The sequence below is a fragment of the Stenella coeruleoalba genome, assembly GCF_951394435.1.
Source record: "Stenella coeruleoalba genome assembly, chromosome: 5".
Taxonomy (NCBI): domain Eukaryota; kingdom Metazoa; phylum Chordata; class Mammalia; order Artiodactyla; family Delphinidae; genus Stenella; species Stenella coeruleoalba.
In genome coordinates, this window is record NC_137150.1 from 2,841,937 (window position 1) to 2,861,818 (window position 19,882).

Consider the following 19,882-nt stretch of genomic DNA (forward strand, 5'->3'; position numbering starts at 1 on the left):
CTGTGGAGAAAGCAGGTAGTTCAGTTCACCATTCAGACCATCACACAAGTGCTTTTCCCAGAGACAACAATCGTACATGGAACAGAAGTGCTATAGGCATATTTTGTCACTCGGTATTATTTTAAAAGCATTCAAGTGTTGGGATTTAATTAAACGTTAATGCTTCAACAAGGACATGTTTGAGTGAACCTATCTTGTCTCATTTTGTCTGGTGTTTCTGCAAGTGCATGTTGTGAAGAATGCAGTCCCCTACTCACCTGGTTTGTGCTGTCACCAGTTTTACTCAGCATTGACTGTGCACCATCAGTGCAAATGTCAGCACAGGAGAAGAGACAAATCATGTCTTAGTATTATGATGAAAATTATTTTTACCTCAGGGACATCCTGCAGTAGACTTGGGGCCGCCAGAGGTCCTCAGACCCCCTTTGAGAACTGTGCCCCAGATTTGACAAATGTTAACATTTTACCTTGTTTGCTTCAAACCTGTTTATTAATAAAATAAACGATTATAGATCCAGATAAAATCCCTACACCTCTTCCCCAGTGTTATTTTCCAGAGATCAACCACTGTGTTGAGGTTCGTGTACACTTTCTGCACAAGGTTTTGTACTTCCCCTATGTGTTTAAACACAGCAGTGTATTTTTGTGATTCTTTTTAATTTTATTTTTATTTTGTGATTCTTTTTTAAATAACTTCATTCTGTAGGTATGCTTTTATCAAGATTTGTTCATTCAGTATTATGCCATTTTGGTTTTGAGAGAGGTCTCTGTTGATGTAATCTAGTTCATATGTAGGTATACGCTGTTATTTTTATCTCTTTGTTCCTGTATTGATGGATACTTAGAGTATCCCCAGCTTTTACTATTATGAATATTCCCTTAAACGAGAGTCCCTTTAGGTTGTATGCCATGACGTGGAATTTCCAGATGTAAAAGCGTGCACATAGTCAGTTTTCCATTTCTCTATTGTTAAGTTTTCTCCAACATGGCTTTACCAATTTACAGCCTAATGTAGTTCTTAACTGGTCCTCTCTATCCAGGAGCGATTTGGCAATGCTTGTCAAACACTTCAAGAGAAGACATAATTTTTGAACCAGAAATTTCAGTTCTAAGAATTGGCCATTAGAAACAAAGGTGTTTTTTTTTTTTTTTTCCACAGAGTAGCTTATTGTATTATTTGTAGAGGGGAAAATCTGGACAACAGCTTCTAGATGTTTAATAATAGGGGATTAGTTACATATGTTGTAATATCTTTTCATGGACTATTATTTTATATCCTAATTTTGTTTAATGTTATTTTATATAATTATATTTATCAAAATGGGTGATAGGAGTACAGTTAATTTTTCTTTTCTTTTTTTGTGTGTGTATATTTGTGTTTTTGAGGAAACGTGTTATTACAGAAAGGAAGGAAGGAAGGAAAGAAGGAAGGGAGGGAGGGAGGGATGGAGGAAGGAAGGAAGGGAGGGAGGAAGGATGGATGGGAGGGCTGGCAGACTGTAGGTTAGAGAATAGATCTTGAAACCTCATCCCAAACTAAGTGTCAGGTCAGGCCAAAAAAGTAGAACATTTCCCAAACTTGACACTGCATTGTTGACATTTGAGAGCTTGTTGCAACCCTCAGGGATTTTGATTTGGTGGGACTGAGGATCAAGGGGACTGAAATACACAGACCTCACACCTTAAGAAATACTAATTCAGACACTAACTGATTTGATCAGATGAACCTGTAGTCATGAAAAATAAGGAGTCTTGTCATTTTCAGTATTCAGCAGGCAAAAGAGATGAACAGCTTCTGGGGACAGTTCTGGGGGGGCCTCTCTTCCCAGAGGCCTGGAGTTGAAGGCTGGAGACTTGGTCACCACATCCTGAGAGCCTGCCCCAGCCTTTGCTTTCTCCTCTGTTCTGGCAGCCTGCCCTGAGGCAGACAAGGTCAAGCCTGCAGGTGGCGGCCCCAGGTGTCCATCCTCGTTTCTCTCCCATCCCTCCTTCCTTTGTTCTCTGGCACCTGGGTCGCTTTCTCTGTTGACCAGAGCTTCCCAACTTTGAGCATCAGAATCTTGTCAAGATACATATTCCTGGCCCCCAACCCCAGAGCTTCAGATTCCATAGGCCTGGGGTGGGGCCCAGGAATATGAATTTGTAATAAGCTTCCAAGTAATATTGAAGCTGCTGGCCCTGGGGTGCACCGAGGTCAAGCCAGTCAGGGACTCGGGCTGAACAATCGAATGTTAGTCACTAGAATTCCTATCAGATGCCATTTAGAAATGCAGATGTGGATTGAGATTGACGCATAGACACTCTTGATACTATGTATAAAATAGATAACTCATGAGAACCTACTGTATGGCATAGGGAACTCTACTCAATGCTCTGTGGTGACCTAAATGGGAAGGAAATCCAGAAGAGAGGGGATGTATGTATATGTACAGCTGATTCACTTTGCTGTACAGTAGAAACTAACACAATATTATAAAGCAGCTCTACTCCAATAAAAAATTTTTTAAAAATTAAAAAAAAATGCAGACGTGGATGCAGTAGTAGTAACAGCATTACTAGTGGTGGTGGTAATAACTAGAAGAAAAATAGCAACTGTGTTAATAGTAAGATTAATAAAGAAATAAAAATAACTAAGAACCATTTTTCTTCCCATGTTTTGACAAAAGTCTTGAACATGGTGTTGCCGGAACAGAGACGAGATTTCCAATGCAAAAGATGTTATGAAATCACGAATTTCAAAAATGTCTCTTTAAGTGCATGTTACATTTTCAGTGAAAGCAAGGTCTTGAAAAACATACCAGACCTTATGATCCAGAAAAAGCTATTTCTTTTCCTCCTGCAGGGTATTATTTATCTTTGGCTAATAGATTCAGCCAAGCCATTTTTATAGCCTCACATGTTATCAAAAGAAAGTGTTTTTATTGCTCAATCTGACTACCCCCTTTCTTAACCTATTGCATTAATCCTGCCTTTGGAAGCCAAGTATAAACTGAAGTCTAGATAAAAGGGATTTTCTTTTAAACCCCATTTGTATTTTTCCTTTTTGTGTTAAATTATGAATACGGTAATTGGCAGTTAATGAGACGTAAGTGCTGTAGCCTCAGACACTTTGGGTTACTCACATCTCTGTACCATTTTCCTCTGGCCCTCATTTTCCAAACACCAGACCTATAATTATGCCAAAATTTATCCAAGCCAGAAGATATTTTGTTTTTCCTTTTTGCTACCTACAGACCATAAAGTTATGGAGAGCAGACATGCAAAACTAATTTTAACCCCCAGTGAAAATTCTGAGGGGCAGCTCAATAAGATATAATTAAAGGTGTGTGAATCACAGATGTCAGAGATACTGAGACATACAGAGAGCCTCTGATTCAGCTGTTTGGCTGAATGTATCAACCCCATTTTGCAGATGAATTAGCCAAGGCTCCAAAAAAATAAAATAATAGGTGAAGCTGGGAATTTGAACTGGAGGTCTGTCTGACCCTAAAACTTGTGCCTTGTCGAGGGGGGTTAGCAGCTATGTTTTGCTGCTCTGAAGAGTGTTTTTTTTTTTTTTATTGCATCCTACCTTGAACTCTTTTTTTTCATAAGCTCTAAAGCTCCATTTATAGTTGATTTGTGCAGTATCTTTCAATGGCCATGCCCTTGCACCAGATATTTTGATATACTAAATTTACACATACACCTGAGTGAGGAAGACACAGGCATTCTGTTTGGTGTAAAAAAAAAAAAGTCCAGGTCTCATGTTTATGTTGAAAATGTCAATCTTTGTTTCCACTTAAGTGCTGGTCTTTCTAAAAATGTCCCTGACATTGAAGGACATCCAAAAGGCAGTAACTTATTAGAACCTTGGGTTCAGATTACAAATGCATCTGGCTAGCTCTGTGTTAAAGTTCAAATTACCTCAGAATTATTTTAAATATTTGTACAGGAACACTGATTAGTTTCCTAACGTGTTGCCTCATAACCACCCACTAATAACCACCTTGGTCTCCAATTGCTAACTGCAAGGGCTTCCAGTGAGCTCTCGGCAAAGCTAATTGCTTCAGTGTTTGGAGCTGTCCTATGATGTCTTGACTCTAGGACTTGAAAGCATTGATTCAGAAAAAGAATTTGAAAACTGACTTTATTCTTTGCACAGAAGAGTTGAAAAGGAAGTTCTGATGAGGTAATGTCCTTCCCTCCCCACCCCTTTTTTTGTAGTTACTATTTCCTGATGATGTACATTTAAACTGGAGACCAGTAGCATGATGTAGGGAAGAGAGTGACCCTGTAGGACTTAGGGTAGCTGGGATTTAGTCCTGGCTCTTTCAGCTCATGACCTTAGACAAGGCATTGAGTTTGGGTGTTGGTTTCCATAAATGAGAAAGTGACACAGGCCATTGCAAAGCTGTGCATTTAGCCAAGAGAAGCTAAACCAGCGCGCAGACAACAGATCCAGGGATGGTTAGGCAGACCCCCACCTCCCTTCTTTCTTACCTTTTGGCAGGACTCGCTTCATGGGCTGCAACCTGGGCAGTGACGCTGGGCCCGCACTCTGCAGGGCTCCGTGCCTGGTCCCGAGCTTTACTGTCACTGTCTTGAAAGTCTTACTAATTTTTGAACAAGGGCCCTGCATTTTCATTTTGCTCTGGACCAGACCAATCATGTCTCTGGTCCTGCCTTTCAGTAATACATTTCTTGCCAGTGTGTCTGCCAGCCGAAAGAAGGTGTCATGACCTCAAATTTGCCACCTTTGCCACCATTGTATCATTTGGGTAGACTGGGAGAGTAAAATATTGGCAAAAATATAAATGTGGATTTTTTTGGTTCTTTTCAGTGATCTGAGTTTTTGTGGGGGGGTGTTTGTTTTTCTAAATTTTTAAAAAATTAAATGTAGAATGGAAGTGGAGTCGATTTACAATGTTTCAGGTGTACAGCAAAGTAATTCAGATATATATAGATATAGATATAGATATATTCTTTTTAGGATTTTTTTCCATTATAGGTTATACCAAGATATTGAGTATAGTTCCCTGTGCTATACAGTAGGTCCTTGTTGTTTATTTATTTTACATGTAATAGTGTGTATGATCTGAGGGTTCTTTTTGTAAGATAAGAATTTATTTTCTATAGAGAGGATGCAATGCTGAATAACTTGGGGTGACTTCTTCAGCAACAGTAACATATATATAGTAACAGAATGAGCCCCAAACTGTCTGGTTTCTTCAGTGACCTCGGCTGAAAGTGGGTACCTGTTTAATTTCATAATGCACATTACTCTGCTCACAGGAACAATCTAGCTGTTTAGTACGCTGAAAAATAATTGTTCATGCATGGTCATGTTAAAATTTAGAACTCTGACTCGTAAAACTTTAATGATAAAATTGTAATAACTGATTTTAATACAATTTCTGATTTTTTGTACCCTGAAGTCTATTCTGCGTTGTTATTATGTGGCTTTGGCTTCATAGTTAATGAAATACATTTAACCCTTTGTGTTCACGGGGTCCTGATCTGAGTTTTTGATTGTCTACATTTTCCTTCTTCCATTTCTCCTTGTCCTAGCTCAATCCCATTTAAAAAAAAAAAAAAGAGTTAATTACTGATATTTACCACTAAGTATTTTCAGTCCCTCCCCCCAGCATCATTCTCACTGGGGCCATGTAATCAGCTGTAGTACAATGTAGAGGACCCTTGACAGACTGGAGAGGAGGCTTCTTTTCCACCAGCAGCAGCTTTGCTCTGACCAAGTGAGCTTCTCTCCCCTTTGAGGCTAGAACAGCCACCTTGGATAGGAAGAGGTCAATTCTATGTGGAAGTGCATACATACATTCTTGCTGTATGCGCTAAAATGCACATTCATGTGGGGCCGGCTTGACTGTGCACGTTAACACTGATAAAACTGACTCTGTGATTGCGAGGAAATATGCTTTCTTGGTTATTCATTATCGCATGCCAGAGATGAAAGAGCAAAAGAGACAGAGGGAAGTGCTTCTAGGTACCCGCTGGATGTGGTTTGACGTTAGGTGTCTGCTTTCAGAAGCTTGGAGGAGGTCTCTAAGCAACTAAACAGCCAATTGACATATTATATCCCCAATAATAAATGGCTTTGATGGGCCACTCCAGAGTGTGTTAGTTCGAAGCATTGAAAAATGCCAAACCAATCCTCAAACACTTCTTTTTTCTTTTACAAATGCCGTGTTCATAAGCTTCCAAAAGGCTGTCTTTTTGCCCTCAGTCCACAAAGTTTTATTCTATTTACTTAAAACTTGGTAGTAGCTGACTTCTAATTATATTAACAATATCTGAATGTTTTTAAGTATTTAGTCTTTTCCCTTCATAAAACTGAATTTAAGTGACCGTTTCTATGTTCTAATTGCTGCCCTGACTTCTGACTTAGAGATTGGAAGGTGTGTCATCTTTTTTTCTTTAAATCACATAAACTGGTGTTTTGATTCACAACCATGCTTAAAAACAGGAAAGAAAGAATTGGTCAGTTTTTAAAGGGAATGCAGTTGGTCACTCAGCAACGTTTTCTATCTGGTATTGATAACCAGCAAAGCAATAGTCCCAGCTTCCGTTTTTGGGTCCCTTGTATCCTATGCATTGAATTGTTCCCACAGTGAATCAATAGTTTTGAAAGTGTGGAATTTTAGATGAAAAGAACTAAAGTAAAACTCCTCAAGTAATCAGGTAAATGGTTTGGTTCCATGCATTTTATTTCAGAATGAATAAACCTTTTGAGCACTACTTTACAAAGATTCCAAAGTAAGAGCCATGGAAGCTGAAACATACAGTTACTTGTGAAGTGAGAAGAAATCAGAAGTTCAGGTATCCACCCAGTGGGAGCATAATGTTTCTCCTCTGTGACCTCCAGGAGGGGAGGTCACCCACTCAGCTTCTTCTCATACGTGTTGGTCTCTTCTGTGCAGTGATCTTAAAGGTCTCTGGGTCCTGCCCACAGAGATTCTGATGTAATTGGTCCAGAGCGTAGTCCGGGCGTTGGGATTTGAGAAGTTCCCCGTCCGGTGACTTTAAGAAGCTGAGAACCAAGGTCTAGAATGAGGAGTTTTTAAAATATACAATTAAATATATTAAGTATATAATTAAATGTATAAATGTATATAAACATATTAATATAATATATATAATGAACAGCCTTATTGAGATATAATCACATACTATATTATTCACCCATTTAAAGTGTACAATTCAATGGCTTTTAATATATTCACAGATTTGTACCACCATCACCTCCACCAGTTTTACATTTCCATCATTCCCCACCCCAGAAAAATCCATTAGCAGTCACTCCTCATTTCTTCCCCACCTCCACCCCAGCCATAGGTTAGGCAACCACTAACCTGCTTTCTGTCTCTGTAGATTTGCCTATTCTGGACATTTCACATAAACAGAATCATATAATATGTGGCCTTTTGTGAATGACTTCTTTCATTTAGCATAATGCTTACAAGATTCATACAAATTATACCATGTACGACAGATGAATGGATAAAGAAGATGTGGCACATTTATACAATGGAATATTACTCGGCCATAAAAAGGAATGAAATTGAGTCATTTGTAGTGAGGTGGATGGACCTAGAGTCTGTCATACAGAGTGAAGTAAGTCAGAAAGAGGAAAACAAATACTGTATGCTAACACATATATATGGAATCTAAAAAAAAAAAACAAAACTGGTTCTGAAGAACCTAGGGGCAGGACAGGAATAAAGACACAGACGTAGAGAATGGACTTGAGCACACAGGGAGGGGGAAGGGTAAGCTGGGATGAAGTGAGAGAGTGGCATGGACATATATCCACTACCAAATGTAAAACAGATAGCTAGTGGGAAGCAGCCGCATAGCACAGGGAGATCAGCTCGGTGCTTTGTGACCACCTAGAGGGGTGTGATAGGGAGGGTGGGAGGGAGACGCAAGAGGGAGGAGATATGGGGATATATGTATACATATAGCTGATTCACTTTTGTTATAAAGCAGAAACTAGCACACCATTGTAAAGAAATTATGCTCCAATAAAGATGTTAAAAAAATTCAAAAAAAATCATACCGTGTATCATTATCTCACTCCTTTTTATTGCCGAATAATATTCCATTGCACGGATATGCCACATCTTTTTTATCCATTCACCATTTTGTGGGTATTTGGGTTGTTCTATATTTTGGCTATTACGAATAATGCTGCTACAAACCTTTCTGTACACGTTTTTACATGCACATATGTTTTCATTTCTCTTGGGTATATATTTAGGAGTAGAAAGTATGTTTAACTTTTAAGGAACTGTTAGACTGTTTTCCAAAGCAGCTGCACCATTTTCCATTCCCATCAGCAGTGCGTGAGGGTTCCAGTTTCTCCACACCCTCTCTGACACTTACGATGATAGCCAAGAATGGCCAGTTTCTGCATACACAATTCAAACACACATCATTAGGAAATGGGTATGAAATAGTATCTCTTTGTAATTTTGGTTTGTGTTTCCCTCATGGCTAATGATGTTGAGCATCTTTTCATGGGCTTATTGTCCATTTGTATATCTTTGAAGAAATGTCTGTTTAGATCCTTTGCCCATTTTCTAATTGAGTTACTTGTTTTCTCATTATTGAGTTGTAAAAGTTCTTTATATAGTCTAGATACAAGTTCCTTATAAGAACTATGATCTGCAAATATTTGGCTTATCTTTTCACTTTCTTGAAGGTCACCACGGAAGCACAAAAGTTTTTCATTTTGTTGAAATCAATTTATTTTTGCTCTGTTGCTTGGGCTTTTGGTGTTCTATCCAAAAAGGTTTTGCATACCCCCCAGGCAATAAAAAATTTTCTCCTATACTTTCTTCTAAGAGTTTTACAGTTTTAGCTTTTCCATTTAGGTCTGTAATTCACTTTGAGTTCACTTTTCTATACGGTGTGAGGAAGGGGTCCAACTTCATTCTTTGGATGTGGCTTTTCTAGAATGAGTTTTTGAAATAGCCTCCTCACTGATGGTCAGTGAACATCTTGCTGAAAATCAGCTGTGTGATGAACTTCACGGCACATGGGACATCTTTACGAGATATGAATCACCAGAGAGTTCCAGCTTCTTTCCGCTCTACCCCAGTGAGCCCATACACCAGGTGAAAGCCTAAAGGCACACCTGGACTACCAGAGAACACTTGTACCCAGTCTCTGGACTGAGGGCTCCCTACTGGGGGGACACTTAGGAATTAAGGGAAGAGTAATATCAATCATGAAAGGCCTCTGAAGGAGTTGACTGCACTCTTCTGCACTGTTCCACACAAACCCACTTAAACTACAGTGTGTGACCTCTAGGTCAGGAAATGCCTGGCTGGATACTATGGTACTATTTGAGGATGCTTCCTTGCCTTGTGCTCTTTCCTGTTTGAATGAAAGAAGGACCCTTCCTGATAATAGTGAGTCAGAAATAATTTCCAGGAGGGTTATGAAAATGTCTTACCTGAAAATGCTTAAGAAAAGAGTAGAGAGGGAAATTCCCTGGTGGTCCAGTGGTTAGGACTCGGTGCTTTCACCACGGTAGCCTGGGTTCAATCCCTGGTCAGGGAACTAAGATCCTTGCAAGCTGCGTAGCATTGGCGAAAAGAAAAAAAAGAAAAAGGAAAAGAAAAGAAAAGAGTAGATAAACCATCCCTCCAGAAGGCCCTTGAATGAAATATTGTCCAAAGTAGCGGGGAGTATCACCCATCCCCAAAGCTCCGTGCTGCTAGGTGGGTGACAGGTAGGAATAAGAACAATTCCACCAACAAATAGGGAAACCGCCGACAGTCAAGCCACTAGACTGTGAGCCCAAGTTTAGGAAGGAGTCAAGTTCCTTCTGTCTCTTCAGCTCCACAAGTATTGATTCTTGGGCACAGAGGTTCATCTTCCACAAACAGCCTCTCTGTGGTTGTTTAGGAAGGGAACATACATGACCAGAGTCTTACTTCGTACTTACTGCTAAGCTTTAGGTGGGCACATTAATGTGTGCTTTGGGGGACTGTGTTAAAACTTCCATCGCTTCCCATAAATTCCCCTGGGAAATCCCATTTTATCCCAAGAAGGCAGCAGGGATTCACATAGACCTGGGTCCAAATTTTCACACAATCTGGGTCATTTTCAGTGAGCTATTTAAATTCTTTGAGCCTCATTCTCCTCTTCAAATTATAGGAATATAAAAAATATTTATTCATGGTCATCATTGGATAAACTGAGATAACAAATTTAAAATCCCTGGCCCAAGTTGTGAGTTATGTATATTTTATTCCTTTCTCCCTTTCAGTACCAAAGAGAGGGTGGGCCCTCAGTTTCAAAACTCGCATTTTGGGCCTTCAATCCAAAGAATTACAAGGACCTTTAGTGAAAATGGAAGTTGGATTTATGCTTGGACACGTCAGATCCCTCTCCTTTATCGTTCTGTTCCTTCAGTGGTCTTAAAGCCCTTGGCAGGCTATAGGACCTCACTTCATGGGGTCTTCCTGCCACCCTAAGAAAAACACTACTACTGTCCATGACTTTGGTGACCCATCTGCATTCCAGAGAACTACCCAGTGGTTTAAAACAGCAGGTATTTATTTTCTTTGGTCTGAATATGCGAAGATGAAATGCAACTGCCTTTTTTCAGAAAAGCTTTCTTGGTCTATGTCATTTGGTTAGGTTAAGTGCTGGGATGTATTATGACCTTGTCTGTGTACTAACCTTCACCCAGTGACCCCAGAGATTGTTTATGCAGATATTTGTTGGCCACAAAGCTGAAACTAAGCCTGAGTTTCCCTAAGATGCTTTTTTGGGGGGTTCATTGTTCAGCAGGAATATTTGTTTGTCAGTAAGAAGGAGCATTTATCATGGCAAGTGTGTGAGGCTCTGTACAGAAGAAATTACTCTAAGGAGGCATGAGGTATGGCTTGGTTCTTCAAGTAACCTTGGGTGTTTAATCCTCTCAAGTATTTCCATTGCCTTTGCGTGATATGGAGGTCCTGATCTTTTCTTCCATGGGCCTCCCTGTTATGTCCTAAAGGTCATCTGTAAGATACCAGGCCTGAAGGATTTCACTCCAAGAACAACATACACATTCAAGTGGTGGTGTCTCTCTTATTTGTATTCCTGAACCAGAATTCAGTCCCGTTGGTCTCTGGAAAAAACTCAGACGTTTCTCTAATGACAATGTGTCAAAAATTGGGAACAATGAATTTAAGAACTAGGAATGAGTAAGCATCCGAAGAAACAGTAATTCAATAAGGAATTTGGCATTTATCTTCATTAGGCTACATTAGCATATATGTCCTTTCTTAAAACTCTGTGGGTATAAGTAGAGATATTTTAAAAAAAGTAGAATAAACTACTTATTTTTCAAATCAAGAGACATCAGAGGTATATATAAATTCCCAGAAGTACATGTTCCAAACCTCTGAAAATCCTTTCTGGAATTTGGCCTGGTATATATAAATCTAGACGTGTGAGTACAAATGTTACGCATATAACTATATATGTGTCAAGCCCGAACTATTTGATTTTGCAGTGCAGTCAGTTATAACTTAAGACATTTAAATGCACTCTCTGTTTCTACTGGAGTTCAGTGCATCCCCCTGAAAAATGTAGGACTTTGCTTTATAACAGGAGAAAAGCCACGGAGAGTTATTTGAGGATGATTTATAGTCGAATATAACTTTAACGTTTTTAGGTGGAGAAATCCACCGTGTTACTTTAGATTAATTTTAGAATTTTCATCTGGAAAACAAATTAGCCAAACCCTTAATAATTCAACAAAATAAAATACTACATATTTTTCCAAGACTTGGAAGAAATAAAATGGGGATTCTCGGTTTAAATAAAACCTTATGTGTGGTTGTAAGAATCAAATGAAAAGATGCACATAAAAGCACTTTGGAAATGGCAACATACTCAAGCAGGGTACCAGGAGGGTTCTGAGAGCCTTGTGGTAAGGAGTCTGGCTTTGGAACCATGTGTCTCTCAATTCCAGCGTGACTGCTCATGTGTGAGTTACTTAGTCTCTATGTGTCCCAGTCTCCACATCTGTAACATAGGGATCACAGTAATTCCCATCAGCACATGTAAAATTCTCAGGGTAAAGCCTGGCATATAGAAAGTGCTCAACTAATGTTGGTAATGATAGTGATAATGAGGATGATGCAAATGTATTGGGGGAAAATGAGAGGACAAGAAGAAGTAGTATCTGTTTTTGAAAATGGGAGATAGACCAGCTGACCCCAACTGTTTATAAAGGAGTAAACAGGATACTAGAAGCAAATTAGGTTTGGAATTAGAACAGAAAGGGATACCCAGTTCATAAATATATTCCAAGTTGAGATAATTGTCCTTCTTGGTACTGGTAGAAATATCATTAGCAGCATTTAAAATAGTTAAAACATGAAATATTTTGAGCAATCATTGCACATTTACTATGGAGCCATGAAGTTGCAGTTTCAAAACACAGGAAGGGGGACTTCCTTGGCGGTCCAGTGGTTAAGACTCCGTGCTTCCACTGCAGGGGGCACGGGTTCAATCCCTGGTTGGGGAACTAAAATCCCGCAAGCCGTGCGGCCAAAAAAAAAAAAGAAAGAAAAAAAAAAACATAGTAAGGAATTATGAGATGATGACTTGGGATAATAAACCCTTTTATTGTCACGTATATGGGCTGACAACCTTATTCCAGAATGGTAGGCAACACAGCCTGACTCCAAGGAGAGAGGGACATCTCTCTTTTCCAAAGCTGAACTCTAGTTATTCTTTATGCCTTTGACCATATTTTGCCCCCATTTTCTAAAACAGTGGCTAAATATTCCCTACGGGAAAGCCAGAGCCACCTGGGCTTTACCTTCCCGTGCCTATGACGCATGTCATAGCAAAATATAACATGGAGAGCAGCTGCATCACTCTCCAAAGAAGCTTCCCAAGGCCAAGCAGCTCTGCCCACTCACCTGCCCCTCCCCTTGCTCCGCTGCCGCCTCTGCCTGGCTGGACAACGCACCTGGACTCTGCCTGGGACGCCCCGTCTCTCCTTGCTGCCAGAGGGGCCGTTTCACAGGCTGGGTGAAACGGCCCCTGAACAGATTCAGCTCTGCTTCTCCACCAGCTGAGGGAAATGGCCTGCAGGGCTATCTCAGATCTGCCAGAATTATTCCAGCAATGCTTGGCAAGAGCCCAGGCTGTTAGTTCTTCATGCTAAAAATGGAGAATCGGGGCCAATATTCGTACTAGGATGGTCTTAATTCCAAGAGTTTAAAAATAATATATATATATATATATATATATATATATATATATATATACACACAATACATATATATATACATATTACATATATATATGTAATATGTATATATATGTATTGTATATATATATTCAGGGAAAGGATTGGGAGGCAGCTGGGCAGCCAGGCTGAGAGGCTGGATGAAAACAGAGCAGCTGTGTTGGTCTTAAGCCCTAGCTGGCTGCGTAGCCCTTGATTTCTTTGAACTCTAGGCCCGAGGATGCGGGGCCATAAAACAGAGCTAACAAGTGCTGAACTATCTGATTTCTCATGAGTCATGAAGAGTAGAGTTGATTGTTAAGAAGTTTGCAAATGGATGTTATTGCAGAAATGCTTATAGTAATAAAAGGCTCATTATAGCACTTCCCCAGGTTCTGGGACTACTGTAAAGGGGAAGATAGCACACTCAAGACCCAGCACATCCATCAGAGAGCTGGCGGCATATCTACCAAAGTAAATACTCTGTTATATATGGTGATATTTCATCTGCTGACCGGTGTAATAAGTCTTGCTGGACAGCAGCTTCAGTTTAAGATAAGCAGAGCAAGCCTGGGAGTATTTTAAAGCCCTTTATGCATAGGTATATATACCTAAAGTAGGTTTCAGCCAGAGAGTAGAGGGGGCATCTCATGCCTCTTGGTATCTTCCTGGTGTCTTAGGATTAATAAAAGTCCTAGCATTCTGCCTGGCACATAGTAACTGAGAAATCATCAGCTCTGTCCCTGCCCCCTAGCATTTTGTCGTCAGCGGGAGACGGCTTGGCAGACGGGCCATGGGGAGAATTGAGTGCCAAGAACACACAGTCTAAACAAAATCAGGGGGACTTCCCCAGCGGTCCAGTGGTTAAGACTTTGCCTTCCATTGCAAGGGGTGCGGGTTCGATCCCTGGTCAGGGAGCTAAGATCCCACATGCCACGAGGCCAAAAAACCAAAACATAAAAGAGAAGCAATAGTGTAACCAATTCAATAAAGACTTAAAAAAAAAAACCATGTATTACATTAAATAAATAAATAAACAAAATCAGTGGGTTTGGTAGACAGATGCAGCCTGGGGATGCTATCTCTAGTTCCTCCTTCCAACCAGATTGTCACCTCTGTGGCACACCTACGAAGACATTTTTGAACTGTCATTGGTTACCTTTTATTCAGTGAGAGCTACAAAAGTACCAGTAGACCCAACTGCGTCTCTTACGGACACTCTAAGATGGTGATTCCCTTTAGTGAGCACCGCTGAACAGAGTCCTACTTGTTGAGTATTGCTTACTGTGGCAGCGAGTTTTAGAAACACCACCAAAAGCCTTTAATCCTCTCTCCGTTGAATGTATCTTTGGGGTTGTTTTGGTTGTTAAAACCCACCTTTTGGCAGAGAGTGGAGTGAGCCAGGAAAAGGGAGTTGAGGTAGGAAACAGGGTGTAGAAAGTTCCTTAGAAAAACCCTGGGCCCTGTGTTACACCTTGCATTCCATTAGAGAACCACGGGGTAGAAACAAAGCACAAATCTGGCTGAGCACCTGAAAGGCAAGTTTCAGCAAGAGCGAATTTTTAACAGCTTCAAAGAGGGGGGTAAAATGAAATTCTGACAACCTTAACGACACTTCTTTCTTAAAGCATTGCTATAACAATAAAAGGTGAAATGTCAACAGTCACGTACTATTCTAACAATAGTTGATAATTTCTCCTCCGTGGGAGCACTTGCCCTTGTGTAGTTTCAACTCTGTATTTTGACGGGCTGCCCAAGGACAGCAATTACTTAAGCCCTTTACCTGCACTTGGGCAGCACAGCCAGGACCTGTTCGGCACTGCTGAGTCCTCCAGGGTTTTGCTCTTGGTGACTTCGGCCAAGCAAATGAGTCCTATGATATGGGCTACCTACTGCCTCTGACTTTTAAACCACTCCAATTACCTGGATTCATCTCTGAGCCTTGGAACCACACAAATGGCCACGCCTTCGGAAAAGGAGAGCCCAACCTCTTTCTCTGTGTCCAGAAAACATCTTCCTGTATCCAAATGTCACACAGGGTCTCCCTCAGAATATACTAGAAGCATAGGCTCTGCTCATGGTTAGCACAGGTGGTGAAGAGGGTCTTCTACTTAATTTTGTTCGCTTACCAAGCATGCTTGGAACAGCTGACCTATTCACCCACCTAGCACATCTGCTGGGGGAGAGCTACCGAGATGGCTACCATACAGACCCAGCCAGCAGAAAGCTTACCTTCTGTGGGAAAAGTCAGATGATAGGAGTTATTGAGGGAAACAAGCTGAGCAGGGAAGTAGCCTGCCTCGAAGTTAGAAACTGAAATATCAGAATCACAACTCCCGTGTCCTCAGGGCTGGGCAGCTCAAAGAAATGAACGAAGGGCACTGGAAGGACATGGGGGTGGGCTGCACAGGCACCATCCTGTGGAACACCATCCCTCAGCTCCAGCTCTCAGTGCCACATGCCAGCGCCGGCCCATCATTGCCAAGCTTTCGGCCTTTTCAAAAGAATCTTTTTCACGTTGGTAAGTTCACAATTTTTAACCCCTGAAAAGTCAACACCAAACTTTCTAGAGACCAAACTCGGCTCATTGGCTAGTAGTTCTTTTTCTCTGAGTTACGGTATGTGCTGTCATCACATTCTCTCCCATCTTCATTGTCTTTGGCTGTCACAGGTTAGGTTCTGGGAAGCAGATTCGGAGACAGAGTTTATCCAGGAGGCCAGTTAATTGGGGTGGGGTAGGGTGGGCGGTGTTCTCGAGATTAAGACCTCTAGTAGGAAAGAGAAGGAAAAAGCTTTGGATGGAGAGAAGTTGAGCTGCAATGCAGTCTCAGTGGAGGTCTCCTTCAAGGAGGACAGAACCCGGGATGGCCTTGCAGAGCTGCTCCAAGTTGGAAGATGGGGCCAGGCCTTTATACACTGCATAGACCAGTCACTGGATGTGGGTTGCTTTGGGAAGGGGCATGACTTTGAGGCATGAGGTTCTCTTCAGCTAAAGGAATATCCATAATATCCAATAGCTCTCCCAGAAGCTGGGGAACCAGGCCTTCCTCCCTGCAGGGGGATCCGGGTGGTACATCACAGCATCCATGACAGTGGTAGATAGACTTTTTTCCATGTCTAGTGTTGCTTCTGCAAACAAGGTCTCCATCATCTTTGACCCGGTCTGATATCATGCCTTAGAGAAGAGATGCTCTCATGTTCATTGCTTTTCCCTTCAGTCCCATCCTTTCTCTGAACCTGTTTCCCTCCCTACTTCTGGCTGGCCTGCCTGCTTCCCATAGAGGCTATTGGAACAGCATTCCTAAATCCCCTGAGGAATTCCTAGGCCCTTGATCCAACCCCAGAGCTGCACTACTGAGGCCTATAGTACGCATTGGGGACATTTGTAAGCATAGAGGTTCAGTCTAAGTATATGGAGACGGAACAGGATGACTCGCTCATTTTTTTGACACTCGCCTTTTGATGGCCTACTATGTGCCACGCGTCGAGCTGTTCACCTTGAACGCAACGTGATCCTTGTATGCAAGAGACTTGGGTTTTATTTGGCAGTGCAGGTACATAAGCAGACAAATACAGTGGTGGGGGCCCTCATCAGGGCGATCATGAGTGTTACCTTGGAAGGCCACTTGGATTAGAGACCATCATAATCTTGGTGAAAAACAATTCACTGAGGCAATGCCGATTGGGCCAGAGAGGGTCAGGTTATAAAATGTGTCAAGGAGGTAGAGTCTGCAAGACCCAGGGGATACTAGCACATGTGAAGAGTGGGGAAGTGAGGACCCTAACATGCTGTCCAGGTTGCAGACCTACATGGTCGTAGATTGGGAAGGTGTGAATGAATGATGGGATAACTGAGGAGAAAATGAAGACCTAAACATACGCGGCTGATAATTAAGGTGTCGTTTAATACTTAATAACTGTTTATGGAATGTGTTCCTCCCTGTGAAATAAGGCAGGCAGTCATTAATAACTCTCATATATGGTCATTTCTTGATAAATGTAATTAGAGGCATGGCCAGTGTCCTGTGGAAGGACAAGGGAGAGGAAGGCTTTAATTTCAGTTGATGAAATAGGAAACTCTTCTTGAAGTCGATAATAATGATTAGGATAATGATATCAGCGGAAATAATAGCTTCTACGGATGCTTGTTCAGTATGAGAGTTGTGTTAAGTACTTTCTCACGTCTGTCTCGTTTTCACTCAATTCGTCCTCTCCACAATCCTACAATATAGATACTGTATCGTCATCCTCTTGGTATAGAGAAGAGGAAACTAAGGATCTCAGAAACATTAAGCAATTTGCCTAAGAGTGGATGCCAAGAAAGTGGTGGCCCTGGGATTTGAAGCCAGGTTGTCTGAAGCCAAAGTCTGGTGTCTTATCACAGATTCATACTATCTCCTGCTTGAAACTGATCTGGAAATAAACACGGGAGAGGGGAGCATTCAAACTGAAGTAACTGGTCTTTCAAAGATAGGATGCAATTTTGCGTCTGGGGGTAAGTGCAGGAGGTTTGACCAAATGTGAGGTACAGAAGTGGGAGCATGATTTGAAGGTTAAGTTTGTGAAATTAGATGACTGTCTCTTCACAGATGGCTTTAAATGCTGAGCTTAGGAGTTAGGGTTTTATTATATGTGAAGTGGGGGACCAAAGAGGGATGTGAGCAAGGATGTGGTAAGGGCTGCACTGTGAACAATAATAACTCTGTTTGGGAAGGGGGGCTCGATAAATGGAGACACTGGAGGTGGGTGAATGTACAGAAGGAGGAGAAAGGAGCCCCTGAATGTTGGCGAGGCTCTTTGTCAGCAGGACGAGGACAGGGCAAGTGGAAGGAAATGGAAGAGAGAGGCTTTCCTGGAGGAGGGAAGGAAAGGATTTAGTCATGGCATCGACTCAGGTTTTGAGTTTGTGATATTGGGCCCATGGGATGCAGATAAAGCTGGATGCAGAGAGAACATGTGTGCAGTTTCAGGTTGTGAGAATGGAGGTCTGGGCCTTGGGAGAGGCTCTGTCTAGAAGTCTCGGGAACCTCCACCTAGAGGGTTCGACGGACACTGGGGTTTGGATGGCGTGGGTTTGAGGTTATTGAAGAAAAGGCATCTAGGCTGAGAAGTCTGAAAGTAGACATTGAAAGAGAGGTTCCAGCCCTTCCAGTGCATACAAATCGTGTGTGTGTGTGTGTGTGTGTGTGTGCACGCGCGTGTGCAAATTCTAGTGTATTTTATTGTTTTCTGGGAATTCTTTAATAATTTGGGTGCTCCCCTAGATACCAGTGGGAATGTCAAAGCCAAGACTGAAAAGAAATTTCTGTTGCAGAAATTTTCACCTTAGTTGATTCTCCCAAGTAGCAGGCTGGTCGTCAGTTGTCTTTTTCTGATTATTCATAAAAATTCAGCATTTCAAATTACATTCTCATTCTCCAGCAGATGGGGCCCCATCTTTAGGACATCTGCAGAAAACCATTTATGATAGAATTCTTGTCATACCATAAAATTCTTATTAGACCTTAGAAATGACAATCAGGTTGTGTCATGTTTCTTGCTAAAGATTACTCTCGCCTAGCCTTCCAGAAAACAGTTGTACCTTTACTTAAATTCTATTTTGATTGAGGTATTACATTCTCACAGCGCACAAATCACAAATGTATGGCTGATGAATTTCTACCTGTGTATATGCGTGTGGAACCACTGGCATACCACCAGGCAGCTCAAGTGATAGAACATCAGCACCTGGAAGGCTCCCTCCGTCATGCACTCCTTAAAGGTGACCTCTATTCTGACCACTATGACATTGGCCAGGGACACATGGGTTTTAAGTGCAATGCTTACGTATCGGTGAATTCTGAAATGTGTTTATTTGCATGTGCTAGGAAATACTCTTGACTTCTTTCCAGAGGTCACTTGTACAAGAGGAACTCTTACTATTTGAGTGACTAATCCTGAGGCTTTTGCAATCAGAAGTGGCACACTCTACTTATACCAAGGGTGGAAATTATACTCAGGGTGAATGATTTTATGGACTTCTGCCCTCTAAGGGAGGTCCGAAGTTCTCACCATATTCACAGAATCGAATCTCTCCTAAATTTTCCCCTCCTCTCACCATCCCGCACACCCAAGGGTTCTAGTTGGTGTTATCTTTTTTCTTTTCTTTTTTTCAATTTTATGGAAGTCTAGTTGATTTACAAGGTTGTGTTAATCACTGCTGTACAGCAAAGTCATTCAGGTATACATATATATATATACCTTCTTTTTTAAAATATTTTTTTCCATTATGGTTTATCATAGGATACTGAATATAGTTCTCTGTGCTATAACAACAGTGGGACCTTGTTGTTTATCCATTCTATATACAATAGTTTGCATCTGCTAATCCCAACCTCCCACTCCAGCCCTCCCCCAACCCCCTCCCCCTTGGCAACCACCAGTCTGTTCTCTATGTCCATGATTCTGTTTCTGTTTTATAGATAGGTTCATTTGTGTCATATTTTAGATTCCACATGTAAGTGATATCATATGGTATTTGTCTTTCTCTGACTTATTTCACTTAGTATGATAATCTCTAATTGCATCCATGTTGCTGCAAATGGCATTATTTTGTTCTTTTTTATGGCTGAGTAGTATTCCATTGTATATATGTACCAC

General features: G+C 41.2%; 1 protein-coding gene across 4 annotated transcripts in view; it reads left to right on the forward strand.

The window, feature by feature from the left end:
- The window catches only part of THRB (thyroid hormone receptor beta), a 392,434-nt gene that overhangs the window by 103,111 nt on the left and 269,441 nt on the right, over positions 1 to 19,882 (forward strand). The window lies entirely within an intron of this gene.